Source organism: Apus apus, chromosome 10 (genome assembly GCF_020740795.1).
Source record: "Apus apus isolate bApuApu2 chromosome 10, bApuApu2.pri.cur, whole genome shotgun sequence".
Taxonomy (NCBI): domain Eukaryota; kingdom Metazoa; phylum Chordata; class Aves; order Apodiformes; family Apodidae; genus Apus; species Apus apus.
The window spans coordinates 8,897,004-8,907,814 of NC_067291.1; the positions used below are offsets into that span (position 1 = coordinate 8,897,004).

Genomic DNA, 10,811 nt, shown 5'->3' on the forward strand with positions numbered 1-10,811 from the left:
AATTATCAGGGCTCATAAGCAGAAAGGCAGGTTCCCAAGGCCTGCCGCTTTGGGTGAGTGGCACAGCTGCCACACAAAGGCTTTAAAACTGCCAGACCAAGCCCTAGCTGAGCTGTTTGAAGCCCCGCAAACCCTGCACTGCTCTGAGTGATGTTTTCTTTTGTTTCCACAGCTCTAAGGTGAATACCTTGTGAAATGGTTACAGCCAAGGGTATCAAACAGCTGCTCGAGCCCTTCAGAAGGTGTGCTACCGTGCTGAAAGTGAAAACTGCTCCCCTTCAGCAGCAAATGGCAAGTATATCAAACAAGAAAATCTATGAAATGTATCAAATGCTGATGTCATGAGGGGTATATAATTTGTCCTCAAAATTAAGGTCATGGGGTTCTCTTGCTAGGCACCATCCCAGTGGAATGATAAACGTTATGGGTTTGCATGTGGCAGAGGAGTCAGTTGCCATTGAAAGAGTGGAAACTCATTTTTAATTGCCTTAATCCCATGTCAGAAATCTCCCCTTCCCTGAATATATGTGAGAGCTGTATCAGGCAGAGCAGAGTTGGGTCATGTGGTCAGAGCCCCTCTCTGAGCTGGGGCACAGTGTTAGCATTCTCCTAGGCAGAGTAGTGCAGTGTCTCCGCGCCAGCTTAACTTCTTAGCACACCCAAATCAAGAAGGCCATTAGGAAGGCTCTTGGAACTGAGTAAAACATGACAAGACTCCCCTTTTGGACCCACTGGGCTTCCCTGAGGGAGAAAGGGCGGGGAATGGGATGTTCAGATTGCCCCAGCCACTTCTGGGGCAAACATTTACTTTAGATTAAGTGGCATGTAAAGGAAAGAGGAGCCCTCTCTGGGCTGGCTGCTAGAGTTGATAGTTAAATATTTATAATGTCCAAATTAGCATAGTGAAAGCTCAATTCATCAATTTGTTCTGGTCTGTTTGTAAGAAGGGGAGGGGGTATGAGGCACCCTGCAGGAGATGCAGCTGTGGGTGGGCAGGGCAAGCGTGTTGCCTCCCTCAGGGATCCACAGCAGCTCTCTGCTGGCACTGAAAGTTTTTGCCCTGGCTTTCTGCTTTGGCATGGCTAGGGAAGAGACCAGCTTCCAGGCAAGGCTGTGGGGATCCCTCCTCTCCCCCAAAACCACCTGCCCCGTGGGCAGCCTGAGGTCACTGGGGAAGCTGCAGAGAGCAGCCTGGCCAGGCAGGGCCAGCCTGGGGCTGCCTGTACAGGGGCTGGGGAGGGTGTGGGCTGCCCTGGAAGGGTTAAGGCTTTTCAGGCTGAAATCCCCCAACAGAAGGCAGGGTCAGCCTCGGAGCTGAAATCTAAGTGCTAATGGCTGATGCCCTTCACCCCTCCGCTGCCTCCAAAGGCGAGTGGCCTGGATGAGCTGAGGCCGGAGAGCATTTAACATTTGAACTTCTTCTTGTCTGCAAGGCAGCAGGCCGTTGTGCGCGGGGTCGCTGACCCCCAGCCCCGCTCCCCCCAGCCCCTCAGCTGCCTCCCAGCCCTAATTGAATGACAGATGGTCAGCGGCAAGGAGAGGGCAGGAGCAGGGCCCCACACCCCCAGCACTCCTGCCCACGCACCCCCCACGCTGGCTGCCCCCACGGCTGCCTGGCACCTCAGCCCCATATCTACGCGCCTGGGGGAGATGGGGCAGTGGGCAGGGATGGGCATGGGGTGCTGCACTGGGGGCACCTGTGGCCAGGGACAGCCCTTGCCAGCCCGACCCCCACACCTCAGAAGTGCTTCCCATCCCTCTACCTTTCAACAAAGCATCACTACATTCACAGAGACCTGACTGGCACAGACCAGCTGAGGCCGCCCGCAGTCCTGGTGGTGGAGAGCTGGGGAAGGCAAGGAGCTGTGCCGAGCTGCCAGGCCTTGGCGGGGACGTGGGCAGCTGCAGAGAGCCTGGGCAGGGGAGGCAGCATTGTGGCCAGACAATTCCCCTGCCTGCCTGTGTCCCTAGGGGCTGTGCTCACCCCACCACCATGCCTCGAGCCAGCATGCTGCACATGCCCTGCCTGGGTGGAGGATGCCACAGGTGACAGGAGGTGCCTTTCTGCATCCAAAAAGGGGTCTGTAGAAATAGCTCTTGGGGGGGCCAGAACCTGCTGGTGCCCGCAGCCCTGCCAGCTTCCTTCCAGACAAAGCTAGGCAGGCCAGGATGGGCCCTGGAGGGCAGGGGCAGTGCCGGCCTGCCGCCGAGCTCAGCCCCCTCTGCAGCCCACTGTCCCTTTAACAGAGAGCCGTGATTCCCACAATTACTAGGATTACAAGGAAAGGGTTATCGATTTGCAGCCTGCACTGTGTGATCAGCGCCCAGGCGGCCCCCCCCGGCCCACCTCTCCTACAGTAAGCACGAAACCATTTATAAATGTTTTATTTCACTGATCGCGTCACCCTTGCTGCATAATAACAACCCCAGCAGCACGGCGATATATTCTCTCCGCTCCCCCTCTCCCCGCGCCCACAGCCTGCAAAAGGCACCAACGTGATATCCAGTAGCCCCTGATTTGTGTGTATGTTTTAATTACTGCCAGAGAAACCTGTACACAAGCATAAAAAAGGGCGAGGGGAAGGGAGAGCAGGCCCAGACGGCGGAGGCAATGGCAGCCTAATGCACCGCGGGCTGACAGCGACTTCCGCTCAGGCACCTTCTCCAGATCGAACCCTTCGATTGTAACTGAAACAATTTGCATACTGATTCCTCTCATAGCCTCCCGATCCATAACCAGCCAGGCAGCTATTCAAATGCAAGTAGCATCCCTAAATGCAAGGCTAGACTGACCAAAATGCGCTGTCCAACAAGCAGAAGGAGAAGAAAAAAACCCTTGATTATTATTTCTATTTTTGTTCCTTTTAACCTTTAAAAGATTTAGCTGGAAGCTGTTTGTTTATGACTGGGGATGTAAGGCAGAGAATTGATCCTGGACTGGACTTAAAGATGGAGCAAAATGGGGCGCTGGAGAGATTTTTTTTGGTTGTGGTTTTGTTTTTTTTTTCTTTTTCCTATTTTTGTTTTTAACTAAGCCACAAACTGAGGCTCACTGGGGGGGAAAGAGGGTCTGTCCTCTCTCCCATCCCCTTCCTCCACCAAAACCATCTCAGCTCCTGCAGACCCAGGGAATACACAAATTTGCTGCCTGAGCCTCTGCCTCTGGTGCATGTTGGGCTGATGAAGAACGTGTAATTCTGGCTGTAAATTCTTGCGTTTAAGTTGGTCCAATAAAAGATCTCTCCTACACCTTGTGAGGGTTTGGTGCTTTATTTTTTAAAGGGACTGGCGTGGCAGCCGCGGCGGTTGCCTTGTATTATTTTTTTTCTTCTTCTTTTTCTTCTTCTCGTTCTCATTTGAAATCATGCAGATAGCTTTTTTTTATTTTTATTTTTCTCCTCCTAGGGGGGCAAATCTAGGAGGCGACCCCGCATCGGATGCCCGTCCCGGCGGCGCGCGGCGGACGGCGGGGTAAGCGTGCCCAGCGGGGCACGGAGCGGGCGGAGGGACGCGCGGGCGGGGCGGGACGCGCAGCGGCCGCGGGCGCGCAGCGCCGGCCGAGCAGGAGGAAATGGCGGGGCGGGGGGGGGAAGGCGGCGTAGGCGTGGGAGGGCGCCTGGTCCGGAGCCTCCGCGCCCGCGGGGCCGCGGAGAGGCTCGTTTGCCTCCAGCCCCGGGGCACTGCCCGGGCCCGCTACGCCGGCGCGGCCAAGGCGAAAGCGGTCCCGGAGCTCCTGCAGCCTCCATGTTTGGGGCTGTTCCATGGTAAATTCACCGTGAATGTCCCCGAAATCGATCCCGATAATTTTCTGCGAAGAAGGGCCCCGCTTTTATTTTAGTTCGGATAAGCAGCGGTGCTACTACGGCTATTGCGGAGCGGGGGGGATCGATTGCGGGCTGGTTTCTCCGCAGGTTCGTGCTCTGGAGAGCCCAGCCGCGCGGACTGAGCGTGTCTGCCGCGTCGCTGTGCGCAGCAATAGGTGATGGGGATGCGGAGATATTTTATTATTTAGCGACAGCTAAGGGAGAGCTTTTAGGATGCTGTGGGGCTGGCTGGTTCCTCGCGTCTCTAAAATTCCCATTTGCCTCGGGCTACGACCTGTTATTTGACCTTTAGACACCCCCGAAGATAGCAGAGTTTTCCTTTTTCAAAACAGTGCTAAAGCCAAGCGCTGGGATGGCTGCGCGGAGCGGGGCGGCCGGGGCGCGCTCAGCCCTCACGTGGGCGCGGGAGCTTCGGGCGGGGTGAGCCTGGGGTGACACGCGTTCATTTTTATTTCAGTTGAAGACATTTGATGGTTGTAGGTCTTTCTCTGGTTTGTTGCATCACCACAGCTCACCCCTTAAAACAGTAATTCAAGATGTAAGTAAAAGTGTTTTCATTTTTATTGATCCTGCTAACATCTTTCATTACCCAACACGTAACCACAACAAATGATTGCTCATTTGATACGGAGAATTTTATCGACGCTCTCTCCGGTCGGGGCGCGAATCCTAAATCCCGGCGGCGTTAGGCGCGGAGAGAGGCGCGGTGCAGCGCGGCTGCGGAGAGGGGCAAACGCTGCCCGAGCCCCTCGGGGCCCTGCCTGGCCGCAGCTCCCTGCCCTCCGGGTGCCCGCCGACGGGGCCCGGGCCGCCTTCCACCGGCGCTCCCTTCCCGAAAAGCGGGGAGCGGCTCCGGGGGGCACGGCAGAGCATCTCCCGCGGGCGCCGGGCCCGACGGGGCGCGCCGGGCCGGGCTCGGGGCCGCGGCAGGAGGGGGGAGTGCGCGACCCCTGCCCGCCGATTTCGTTCCCTCACAACGAAACCCAACAAGTAGCGGGAGGCGAAACGGCCGCGTTTTCCCGGCCCCGCCTCGGGAAAGGCCGGCTGCCTTCTCCCTCTTTTTTTTCCTTTTCCCCCCCTTTATTCCAATATGCTAAATGAATAAAATTTAAAGGGAAAAAAATATAGCATTTTGCTAAAAAAAAAAATAATTAATCAAACCGTTGGGGTTCATAGAGGATTCCAAACGATTTGAAACAGCAGACCCTGTTCCATTTACAAGATCCCTTTCAGTTTACAGTGCGAAAGGTTTTTCAACTATCAAACAAATGCTACTGATTTAAGGCTCTTTGAGAATATTGCTTTTGTCCTTAATGCTAGAGTAGAAGGCAAGTTTATGAGGGAGAGGCTCGAATAATTGGTTTCGATGCAAGAGACCTACAGTAAAATTAAACTAGGTGGATTCTTTATTAAATGATTTTCGGTCTTCTGTGTTTTTATGAAAATAAAAGGGAGCACTTTGTCATTTTTAACAATGTAAGTAGCCAATAAATCTAATTTTCACATTGATTTCTGTAGGAATTAAGTGATATCTACACTGTCTGCTGTGAATTGTTTTTGGAAACAAGCGCGACTTTCTCCTGGCAGAAGCTGTTTTTAAAAATTTTAATTAAAAAAATATTTTCAAACAGCCCTGCTTGAAGACAGCAGCTTTTTTAAAGCACCAAATAATTTTATCTATGGGTTTGACCGTGCGTATATGAGAAGGCATCTAGACAAAGGGGTTTATAAAATTTCTTAATACGAGCACTGCACGGAAATATGGCTAATACGAATTAATTACAGAAGGGAACAGCTCCTGGAGCCCTCGGTCTGGCGTTCAGGAAAGAGGAGGGAAAAGAAGAAGGGGAGGGAAAAAAAAAAAAAAAAAAGGGAAAAAAAAAGGGGGGGGGGATGGGGGAAGGTGAGCGGTTATATTCGCTCATACATACAACTAATAAAGACCTCAGCTCAGAAAAGCGGGGCGCTGCGAGCAGCCCTGCCTGATTAAAATGTGTCCGTGCCCTAATTGATAACTCAGGGCCACGTGCTGCCTGCGCGGGCAGGTGCCCTTCCTGGGGCGCTGGCAGAGCATCACCTCTCAGCAACCGGCGGGGACTTTTAATAGCACCTTTCCCTAAATAATAAACCAGATTAATAGCGTTCACTAAAGTGCTATTGATCTCCATTGTGTTACCGAACGCGTACGTATGTGTATTTGAATATACATCCCCGGCCGCCCCCGAGCAGCGGCTGGAGCGGGGCACACGGTCAGTTTTGTTTCAGGGGTACCAAGGCGTGTCCGTGGGCCGAGGGCAGCGGGGCGGGCAGGGCCCCCCGCCTCTCCCGGGGCGACCCTCTGCGGGTGGGAACGCCGGGCCAGCCGCGACCCGGGCTCCGACGGCAGGATCGGCCCGGCCCCGCGTGTCCGGGGCACGTCGTGGGCGGTGGATCCAGGCCTGCCTGGGGAGGAGAAGCGGGGGTCGGGCTGCGCTCCCTCCGGTCACCTTCAGCTCTGGCCCGGGGGAGCGGCGGAGCCGCTGGCCGGGCTGCGATGACGGCGGGAGCCGGCCCTTCTCACCCCGCGGGGTGTTTTCCTGCCGGTTTCCCAGGGCATTCTGGCAGGATCTGGAGCCCAGGGGTGCACACGGCCGCGGCCGTCACCTCATGGATCACGCGTGGATCCCACACGCACCCCCGGGCCGGGGGGCAGCGCCGGGCTGGTCCCAGCCTGCCTCCGAAGAGGCGGCAGTGTAGAGTTCAAACGCATCAAACTATCAGAAGTCATTTATCCGGTTTCATAAATAATGTCCTTATTATCTCCAGCCCTCTTAATTCATACTCCTGTCCGCTTGATTGCGGGATTTCAGCAGATAAAAAGTTTATAAGTTGGTCGGGTTCTTGTTTTCCTTTTTCCATCATTAACATCATTAATATAAGCTATCAATAACCCTGTCGTTTGGAGCATAGCTTCACAGTATTGATCTGCGCAGCTATTCATCTCTGCCATAGAAGACACGGAATAATTTTCGCATTACAGTAGCTTGGATTTGCTTTTAATTCATATTTAAAGCTGCAACTGGCTCTGCGGAGCTCTCTGCGAAAGACTAGAGGCGCCTAATTAATAATAAGTTAGAAACGAAGGAAGGCACCAGCGGATAAATAATTAATACAGACATCTCTGTCTCTTTGAATATTGCTACTTTAAAAATTTAGACTTACCAGGGCCATACTGTAAGTCTGCAAGTTATATTGAGGAGATGATTTAAGAAAGCTATTTTTTTTCCTGAAATACAATGCTAAATTATTTACGGTGTTTTGCAATCTTCCATAAGTTCCTTCATTAACAAGCGCTGCGGTTTGCTCCGAGGGGGTGCGGGAGAGCGCGGCTGCAAAAGAAGAATCGCGGCGGCTCGGCCGGGGCAGCGCCTGCAGCCTGCGGGGCTCGCTGGGTGCCCCGCGCCCGGCTCCGCGTCCCCCATCCCTGGCAGACCCACCCCGGGGGGTGTCCAGGGGAGGGAGAAAGGGGAGCCCCGCGCCTTTGGGCGGACAGGGGGGATGTCTGGCAGGCTGGAAGCAAGCCCAGCCATCGCCCGGGCTGCCTGCGGCTCCCCTCGGGCAGAAGCCCGGGTGCGGGGGCAAGGGCAGCGGAGGGGAGCCGGGACTCCCCCCTCGGGCGGGCACCCGCAGCGAGCCCCCGCCACCCCCGCCCCGCCGCAGCTTCCCCTGAAAGCCAGGCCCTCCCCCGCCTGCCCCGGCCGGTGCAGCCCTCTTTTCTCTGCCTGCCCCCGACAGATGTATATGTTTTTGTCACTAAGCAAGTTTCCAAGAAGCTCGACAGGGGAAAGTCTGGAAAAGTTAATCCCCTCGGCAGCTGTTGGCTTTGGGAGCCTTCGAGCGTCACCTTTGACACGCTCCCCCGTGCGAGGGGACCCGGGTGCCACAAGCTGTCACCGCGCAGGAGGCGCGGGAGAGCCGCGCAGAGACGGGAGGGCGCGGAAGGAGGTAGAACACGTACACGCCATTGAAAAGAAATAATTTAAATTATTTTTTCTGTAATTTAAGAAAAGGAAAATAGTAATAAACATTTTAAACCCCCTCTGTACGGTCCTGCAGCGTGTTGCGATCGCTGCCCCGGGCCGGGCCGCCCCGTCCGGGCTGGCCCCTGTGCCCGCGCGGTGTTTGTTGGCGTCAGGAGGGAGATTACGGCCGTTTCATGGTGTCATTATCTCGGATTTAAAAAGCACACACACGCAACGCAATTCAAACAAGCAAAGTTGCGTTTTAAGTCCTCTCCGAGTATCTGCTGATCAAATAAAGACTTAAGGGCGGTAACGATTATTCTGTTAAATATATGGTACTTGACTGCACAAGCAGTAATTGATTAGCGCACCGAAATGATCTCTCTCCGGAGCTTCCCCCTCCGCCGGCGGGGCAGGAGGCTCCGCGAAGGAACCGTGCTGGGGTTTGCGCCGAGGGGAGCCCACGGCCGGGCACCCCCGACGGCCGGGAGCAGGGGCGGTGTGCCAGCCTCGCCTTCCCAGCGCCAAGCCTCTGCCAGCCCATCGGGAGGTCTCGGGGCACCCTGCGGCCGAGCCGGGCCCGGCGCCGTCGGGGAACCGCGGCACGGCCCCGTCCCGCGGTCCTGCCCGGTCCTCCGCACCCGCGACTTTTGCGCGCCAGGGCCGCTTCGTCGTGCGGAGCCCCTCAAAGAGTAAGAGGGAAGATATTTTGAAAATGAAAGATGCGTGTAGGACTGGAGGGAGCTGTGTGCCATTCTACGGCCACTCTTTTTATAAGGTTAGAAATTGAACCCCGGCGGCAGCCGGTGTGTCTCAGGGCTCTCCCAATTGTTCGGGATTGGCTTTATGCTCCTTTCTTGAAGAAAAAAATTGATGCTGTAATTTCCTACAAACTCGGGGGAGTAACTAAAATTCGCTGTGACGTTTACTTTGGTAACTAATCTCTAAATGCGTGGTGACGAAATATTTTTCATTAAGTTGTAAATTGTATACAGATATTGATAAGGAAGAAGATGACAACGTTTCGATTGGATCTGTGACATCACCTCGCGATGGCCTGGGAAACAATCACAGCCGTTCACTTCGGCCTCGAAATGCTCTGTATGATTTTGTTTATTTTATCCTAAACATTTTCTGAAATCATGAATTAGGTTTCAGGTATATATTTTCTTCCTTTGCAGATACACCTTTCCTTATCTATCCCTCGCTGTATGAAATGGAAACACTATTAACGTTAACATTACAAAAATTCAGAGAGATGTGGAAGCTTTTAGGGAAGGGGGAGTTACTGGAGATGTAAGAGCTATGAGGGATCTGTATGCAATTTTTAGCGCAAAATAAAACATGGAACAGCTTCGTGCGGCCGGGGAAACGAACGGAGGTGAGTAACGGATGTCTTTCGGAGCCGTGGTTCAATGGCGCTGAATTCTTACAAATATTTCTGTGTGTATGTGTGTGTGTTAATTGCAGGAAATAAATTAACCCGCTGTGGAAACTCTGAATTTACAGGAGGAAAACAAACAAACAAACAAAAAAAAAAAAAACCACAAAGCCTATGACGTTCGCTCCCAGGGCTGTACATGCAACATGCTTAGCCGACAGTTGTGATTTTAAAAGTTTCCTGCGAGCCTGCCCGGCGTCTGGGACTGTTTTTAGCTCGCACATGGGCTGTGCACATGCAGCCGTACACAGGCACACGGGTCCCGGACCGCAGCCCTCACCCAGGTTCCCAGGGCACGGTCGCCCGTGCCGCGGCGCCTGGGCAGGCAGCGGGGGCGGTGGGTGTCCACCGCTCACCCCCGGGGCTCCGCGGGCGTTTGCGGGGCGGCGGGCACGGCCCCCAGGCCCACACCGTGCAGACGGGGGACACCTCGTCTCCGCAGACGTTGTGTTGGGGGCGGCCAGGGCAAGAGCGGGGCCAGGCCTGGCTCCGACAGTGGGGCTCCTTCCAAGGCCCCTCCACGACCCCCGTTTCAGCCACAGCTGCGATAATCATGGCTGAAAGCAGCGGGCGAGGAGTCTCGCTGCCTCACGGAGCCGGTGCAGCAGCGAGTCACCACGGGCTCCCGAGCACTGCGCTGCCCCTCGCACCCAGGATCACCTCCGCAGGCTTTGGCCCAAAAGTTTGGGCGATAGCTCCTAGAGAAATAACCCCAGGGTTTAATTTCAGCTAGCTCCCGGGGTGACACTTGCCCTAGAACCGGCTCCGCTCTCTGTTCCCGCGGACTGCATCCCCCGGGGGACTGGCTGCCCGCTGGCAGCGGACTCCTGACTGTCACCAAGGAAGGGACCTCGGAGCTTTTGGCAGGGCGAAGGGAGGGTGGCAGCCCCCCTTTACAGACCTCTGCGCGGATCACGCTGAGGAGCTGGGGAGTGAGGCGGGGTGCTCTCACTTTGCACCCCTTGGTGGGTGCTTTCTCTCACTTTGCATCCCACTGGCGACCGCTTTCCCGGAGGTGCTCCAGGCCTGTCACCCTCTCCATGGAAAAGACGCCCGGCTGCTGGGGTGACCCCCACCGCGGCGGCGACCCGCCTGCTGTCCCAGGGCCACCCCGAGGCGAGGGGCCCAGGCAATTCCGAGGGGTGCCCGAGAGCTCCTGCGGGCCCCGACGGCGGAGCGGGGGGAAGCGGCGGCAGCCGGGGCGTGAGGCGGGGCGGCCTTTGTGAGCGGCCGGCCCGGTGCCTCCCGGCCCCGTGCCTCCCGGCTGCGGCCCCGCAGCTCTCCCGCGGCGCGCCTCGGCCCGCCCCGTCCCTCCCGCCGCTCGGCGCCGCGCACACGCTGCACTCTGCCCGGCGTGGTTCGTTATTGTTAATGGGCGAACAATAGGCACATCTGCCCTTTCTTGCGGCATAAAGGCACCTTAGCTAACGAGGGGGCTGGCGGGTGGGCTCGCTTTTTCTTTCTCCTCCTCCTTTTCTTTCTTTTGGGGAAAAAATAAAAGAAAACCAGCGGCATGTCCGGCTGCTGGGCGCCGCGGGGCATATG

General features: G+C 55.7%; 2 long non-coding RNA genes across 3 annotated transcripts in view; both read left to right on the forward strand.

The window, feature by feature from the left end:
* The window catches only part of LOC127388626 (uncharacterized), a 108,600-nt gene extending 105,351 nt beyond the window's left edge, over nt 1-3,249 (forward strand). Inside the window, exon 3 of the long non-coding RNA XR_007890416.1 lies at nt 173-3,249. This is a non-coding gene — a long non-coding RNA (uncharacterized LOC127388626). The remainder of the gene's footprint in view (nt 1-172) is intronic.
* A 154-nt stretch (nt 3,250-3,403) lies between these two features.
* On the forward strand, nt 3,404-5,299 carry LOC127388627 (uncharacterized). Of its 2 annotated transcripts, none has more exons than XR_007890418.1 (2): nt 3,404-3,471; nt 3,912-5,299. It is a non-coding gene; the product is annotated as an uncharacterized LOC127388627 (long non-coding RNA). The 2 variants fall into 2 exon arrangements; XR_007890417.1 differs by having other exon boundaries at nt 4,282-5,299.
* Nucleotides 5,300-10,811: the final 5,512 nt, after the last annotated feature.